Source organism: Lampetra planeri, chromosome 6 (genome assembly GCF_965212315.1).
Source record: "Lampetra planeri chromosome 6, kcLamPlan1.2.h2, whole genome shotgun sequence".
Taxonomy (NCBI): Eukaryota; Metazoa; Chordata; class Hyperoartia; order Petromyzontiformes; family Petromyzontidae; genus Lampetra; species Lampetra planeri.
Window position 1 is genome coordinate 8,410,320 of NC_136112.1, and position 7,085 is coordinate 8,417,404.

A 7,085-nucleotide genomic window follows, 5' to 3' on the forward strand; every position below is an offset into this window, starting at 1 on the left:
CAAGCAACCTAATCATTACGACGTCGCCGTTGTGAAACACAAAAACGAGCCCACATTGACTTTTTTTTAAGACGAAGACATTTGCAGCACTGTTATATTGTATTACGTGAGACAATTACTCGAGGCAAAAATATGCTTTGAATGGGATCAAACGGATGTTTAAGCTAAGTGCTTTGAAAAGGAAGCACTCAAGAGTATGGTACAACCGAAATGCTATTTTAAACTTGAGATCTCCGTTAGAAATATTCTATGTTACTGGGCCAAGAATTGTAAAACTAAACTCTTCGTCGTCGTTCAAAACGCAATCTTGAAACAATTAAAATGCAGACTCCAATCTCGACGGAAATTATTTGATCTGAAGATGTAACTGAGACAAAACTGAGTGCGGCAACAGTTAAGAACCATACATCTCTGCAGTAAATGATAGCAGAAGCTCCATCTCTCTCTGTCTCTGCTATACAGAACAACCCCGCTTACTTTTGTACTTCTTTCCTGTTAGGGCAACAAAAAACAATGACTAATATTGTTTTTGGAATATTCCGTGTAGCCTTAACAGACTGTTGGGGCAAGTGCTGTTTGCAAGCACCGATGAAGGCCGGCACGGCACACGAGGGGGTGGGTGACCAGCACCACGACGCCCTGCGATGTTTACACACCGCACCAGTTACTCATTTTAGGCTGTGTCGACCTAGGGGAGGCCCAGGACCAGTTCAGATAATCGTCGCCGCTGTTGGCCGTGGGCATGAATTCAACTCGGGTCGCGAACTCAGCAGCACAGCGCGCTCACCGCTATACGACCACTCCCCACATAAACACATTCCATGGCAAGTTGATGCACAGCAGTTTTTCGTAATTATCCTGCTCAGTATTCACTACAAGCAGATACCAGGCCCTGAAGCCATCCTCAGATGCTACTACTCAATAATTGTGTTGCTAGATTTTCGAATTTGTTTAGCTCCCCTATGGAGCATATTTTGTCGACCCAGCTGGCAATCAATTTAGAGAGAGGAAGTTATGCAGATTTGTATCATCATGAGACCTCCTTTGCCAGTAGCAAAATGTAATAATAGTTTTTTCTTCCCCTTTTTTCTGGCAACAAAACTGAAACCTTTTTACGAGGTATCATGTCTGCATTAACCATAATACCTGCGGTCAGAATGCAAACAAAAAACACACTCTGATAATGTATGTATTGTCCTTGAAATTGATTGGTCCACACCAGAGACAGCTTTCCTTAGAGCCTAGTCTCATATTGTGTTCGACCAGATGACGCCAAAAGGCGCACAACTCAAAGACAACGCACTATCAGAGTAATGAGGGTTCGGGGTAAGCATTTACATCATGCCATAAAAAAGGGGAAACAAACTATATTTATATTTTGCTACTGGCAAAGGAGGCCAAATTATGTACTTTTTAGAAGCTGGCAAGATTCACCAATACGCATAGCACGATGAAAACCGTGATTTTAAATGTCAGGGGTTGGGATTGGCCAATTATGTCTTCCGTGCAGAACTGGCAGCATGAATGATATGGAAACAAAACTATAATAACAATTGTGATGTGGAACACCAAACAGGGCAGTGTGTCTCCAATAAAATAAACAAAGTAATTACCGTACTTTGACAATTTAGTTCATCAGCTAATCATTTCAGGGAAATGGATGACTAATTGTTATTTATAACATTACAAGAAATGTAAACAGGAGTTAAGTGAGTCAGCTGGGTTTAAGACACAATAAACAAGAAAAGAACGGGTAATGCCATGAAATGCAGGCTGGATACGCAAGGAACAATCTTCTCTGGCCAAGTCCCCATGCAACAATGGTCACTCCGTAGCAACAGTTTGAGACACTGAGAACCACGTGTTGGTTGAAAGCCACATAGGCATGAAAGAGCAGCACTTATCTGCCAACACATAATAGAGGTTGGGAGCCGTCCATAAATGACGTCACGCACCTGGGGGGGGGGGGGTTCAGACATCTGTGACGATGTGTGACGAGGGGGTGGGGGGGTTTGAGAAATGTGACGCCACATCAAAAGCCGCAACTTTAAATAAATATAGAAAACACGTTCTACTTAATTAAATCGACTTTTTGATAAATGTTTTCTCCTACAACATCAAAGTGCAGCGGCACATTAAATACGCACTACAATGGCAATAGTTTAAAGAGATTTTAAGCATGTTTCATTTGGGGGGGGGGGCAGAGCTTTGTGACGTCATATTTGAGGGGGGAGTCTGACTTTTTGTGACGCCGTGTGACGAAGGGGGGGGGGGGGAATCGTCCAAAATCGCGTGACGTCATTTATGGACGGCCCCTTGGTGGGCTACATCAGTGTCTCTCAACTCCAGTCCTCGAGAAGACACCCCCATAGTCCAAACATGTCATGATTTGCATAATTTTAATGGGCCAATGCATGATCCGATGACTCAATCACCAGAAATGCATCCGATGTTGTCATATCTCGGTAGCTAAGCAGGGTTGAACCTAAATCGTGCTTGGATGGGGGACCACCGTGCATAACAGGTGTTATATGCTGTGAGGCAATATGGTGAGCAGCAGAGGACACTGCAGCGAAACTCATTATTGTACTGTACTTATATGCACCCACAACTATACTGCCCAACTTCACCAATTCGCACCGAGCAGAGTCTTAAAGTATGTTAAAAAAAACTATCAGCGTGCACGAACATGGTGAGCACCTCATCCAACAGTGTATTGCAAAAAATGCCTGCACATTTACACACTGCGTGCAATTTGATAGTTGGTAATCACCGAACACCATACCAATTATCAGATCTGGAGTAGAGAAACGCTGTTATTGTTATCAACGTTTTTATAAGGTGCACCAGACGCAACAGAGCGCCAAAACATCTCTAGCTAATTTAACATATCATAGGAAATAAGTCAAATTTTTTTCTTAACGGGAGAATCTCAGCGGTCAGGCGCAGTTCTGACAGAGCGTTCCAAATCTGAGGGCCAACGGCAGAACAATGCTGAGCTCCGAAACGTGTTTTTTTTCCAACAGCGTGGCTGACAGAGGAGCATGGTCATACGTGAGAACCTCGAACTCCTAGAAAGATTTTAGAGCTGCAGTTTATCGGTCAAATATTGAGGCGATTGCTGAAATAGTGATTCGTGAATTGAGCACAGTACTGTCATTTTAATCGTGCAACCACGGAGCTGAATTGGAAGCCAGTGTGGCAGATCCAATACATCTTCTTGGTTCTTTCGGTAAAGTCACGTAGAATGGAAATAATAAAATAATACAAATAAAACATTATAAAATAATTCTCACGACGTTTCGGCCACAACGCAAGCAGCCGTCCTCAGGTGAAGAACAGGTCTGTCGGGAAGACAGAGTCTGAATGAAACACCCCAGGCTTGGAGCGTATATTTAAGCTGGGTTGGATCCAATACAGTTTGGAAGATTGGGTGCTGGTGAGAACGACCAGTCAATAGTCGCACAGAGGCGTTCGGAATGCCCTGGAGTTGTCCATCTCGACACGGTGGAAGATCCACGTACACGGCATTGCCATAGTCGAGATATTATAAGGACATTCAGCACCGTAACACGATCTCTGTCAGAGAGGGGTGGTATGATCGTTTTGATTGTTCGTAAATGAAACACACAGGTTTTTTAGTACTTGTTTTATCGAGGGCAGAAACAATAGTGAATTATCGAGCACTTAGCCAAGACTCTTAGTTTTGTTTACCAGTCGGGGTGCCATTACATCAACAGTTAAAGACGCTGCCATGAGCCTCATGTCAGCAAGTTTAGACTTCTGCTCAACCAGCAAATATAACAGTTTTGTCGGAATTGAGTTTCAGCCAGTTGTCAGACATCCAGCTGCCAATATCTAACCGAGAAGCGGACAATCTAGTAAAGTCCTGCTTGACCCGGATCTGGTGAAAATAAAGACCATGTGCTCTGATCAGATCTCTCAGGGGCTTAATGTAAATGTTGAACAGTAGGGCTGATAATACTGATCCCTGCGGGGTTTATCATTCAGCTGGGGAATTATTGCTATATATGATGTTTGACAATGCTTTGCGAGAATGTATACATTTGCTAAATATCTACTGCACATGCAATAAGCATAAACATCTGTACTATCCTGAATCGCCCTTATTTCTCATTACCATGTATTCTGCACCACAAGAACAGCAGTGACAGCTCATTAAATGTATTCTCTCTTTCCCTCTTGCATGAGCCAAAACACATGGGCACATTCAGACATTGTTGATGCTGGCACCTTAATCCAGCTTATTGTTCGATATCTGCCAAGCCAGCTCCTTAGTACGGCATATGGTTCATAAACATTGTTTGCAAAAAAAAATATGGAACAGAAACCGATTTTGCACAAAGATGCATGGGGAGATGCTTGCTTGGATCCCAATGAGAGATCGAACGAGGAAAACATTAATTCGAGAAAAATAGGGGGCTTGGGCAGACGACTTCGCAATAAGGGATGACGGCCTTCGGCCAATGATCAAGAATAATGACAGTGGCAGCCGAGGTATGAAACATGTCTGAGAGGACGCACACCGAGGAGATGGAGCGATGAGATCAGCTCGTGGAGCAATGAGATCCGCTCGTAATTCGTTGCATTGCGGGATCATAAGAGATGCTGATGGTGGTGGATTCCTTCGTCCAGAATCTATTTGCACAAGTATGTTTATCAATAAATTTAGGAATTATTGCAGTTACATTTTTTATGACAGCTTCAGCCCTGTTATGGTTCCTTCTGTGTTTTATTTGTTTTCATTCGCTTAAATATACAAACTGACACATACTACAAAACGTGACCATTAATCGACTAAATTATTAAATACTCCAAGCTGTGTACATTGGCATTCAATGCAATAACAATAATGTTCTGTTCTTTGTCAATACACTGCTCGATGAAGGCCTTCCCACTCCGTGTTGGTCACAAGGGTTTTTAACCATACTTCACCATGCCGGTCAGTTTGGATTGGCCATGACGGGTTCTGATATTGCGCACTTTTGATGTCAGCCAGGGTCAGGAATTGAAACTCAGGACACCAGATTCATAGCACATTCTGTTAACCACTAAGCCACTACTTCCTCCAACAGCGCAATATCGTACCATAATTTTGCAATGAACAAATTAAACAAATAAAAACCCTACTAGAACGATAAGTTATCTTCAAAACAACATTCTGAAAAGTATATATATAAACAACTTTAAGCCATGCTCAACCGACCAATAGATGAATGTCAGACATGGGGTTTTAAAATCCTTTATATTAAGTTCACTTGCTTGCGAGCTTACGACCGTGCAAATCTTTCGGTCGTTTTTTAACCCACTTCCCGTGATCCAATCGAGCTGACATTTTCCACACAGACTCGTTGTGCGTGACAATTAATTTTCGTGAAAATTTTTTTCCAAAATGTTACACTTTTTAGGAAAATAAAAATTATATTTAATTACCAATTGCTTAATGGTGGCAGGCAATCATCTGACCCATAGGTGGCAGCCATCTCAAGCTAGAGGACGAGAGGACTCTAGCCGCCACGCATATAAAGGATTTATAGTGAAAAACTGTGTTTTTACGGGTTAATTTTTTTCAACCATAACTCACTACGTTGCAGGTTGGTGAACTAATGTTAGCCATGGTTGGGAATTGAACTCGGGATTACTAGTTTACAGTGCAGCGTACCGCAATTCTAAAAAAGTAGGCCTCCATATTTTGATTTTGGGGGTTACATAACCGTGGCCGTCCTGTGCAATAAATTCAACTCTGCAGGGAGTGTTTCTTATTGTCTGGATTAATAGCGCAGCTGCCAATCAATTCCAAATGAGATTCCACTCACAATAGACCCCTACGTAAACTGCCATTCAAATTGGCAGTTACCAAATCCAATTTAACCACAAAGGCAATATAAACAGGTCAAGTGTCAAAATTCTTCATAAACTAAAGGCTAACCAATGTGTTTTCTTGCCTTGTCTTGGAGCCAGGCAGATATAGAGTTAAAATGCACACCAGAAGGGCAATTCTAAAATCCCCATCCTGAAATTGCGTGGGACTAAAGGCGGGGTAGTGGACACACCCGACATCAAAAAGGCTACGACAACGTAACCATTAGAATAAATATAGTTTGCTTTCGTTAAACCGCTGCCACTCACTATTACGTAAAATTATACAGATTGTGAAACCTATCCCCGAAATTACACCTACTGTTTATTAAAATATAGTTGCCAGTATCAAAGTATGAACAAATATTCTTTGGGTCTTTCGGTAAAGTCATGTAGAAAGAAAGGAAAAAAATCATAGAGACAAAAGTAACAACTAACATCGGAAGGTGGTAGGCTGGGGACATCACAGCCCATTATGGCTTAAACTGGTTAATAACGTCCTTCCAATGATTGCTCAGTTTGTACCCATCTTCTCGGTTGAAATTGTGTCTGTGTTTATATATCTGGATGGCTTCATGAACGTATCTTTGCTGATAGCCAGTGGGTTTGCAGAGTACCTTCGTCTTGGAAAAATATATTTCGTATGTGCCCACTGCATTAAAACAATGATCAGCCACGGCTGATGTATTGGTCCTGCCGTGTTTCAGATCTGCCTTATGTTCACAAACACGGTCCGAGACATGTCGCTTAGTTTCCCCAATGTAACTACTGCCGCAGACACAGCTTAGTTTGTAGACGCCGGGGTATTGCATGTCAAGGATCACATCCTTCACAGATGGGATCAGATCACGAATTTTACGTACTGTGTTGAATCGAACCTGGATCTTGTGCTTGCTCATGATTTTGGAAATCTCTTTGGTGACCCCTGCTATGTATGGCAAGGTGATGGTTTTGATTGGGTCCTCAGATGGTTCTTTCCCAACGGTTGGGGTGATAGCTTTACGGATTGTGTAGTCCGAATATCCATTCATCTTGAGGTCTTGGTGTACATGTTCCAGTTCACTGGCTAAGTGATGACGGTCGGAAATACATGGAGCTCTATGGTGTAGACTATAGAGTTTTAATGAGGGAATTCTTCTGGGATGGATGGCGGTGGGAGTCAGGTTTAGGTAGGCATCCGTACGGGTGGCTTTCTGTAGACAGAG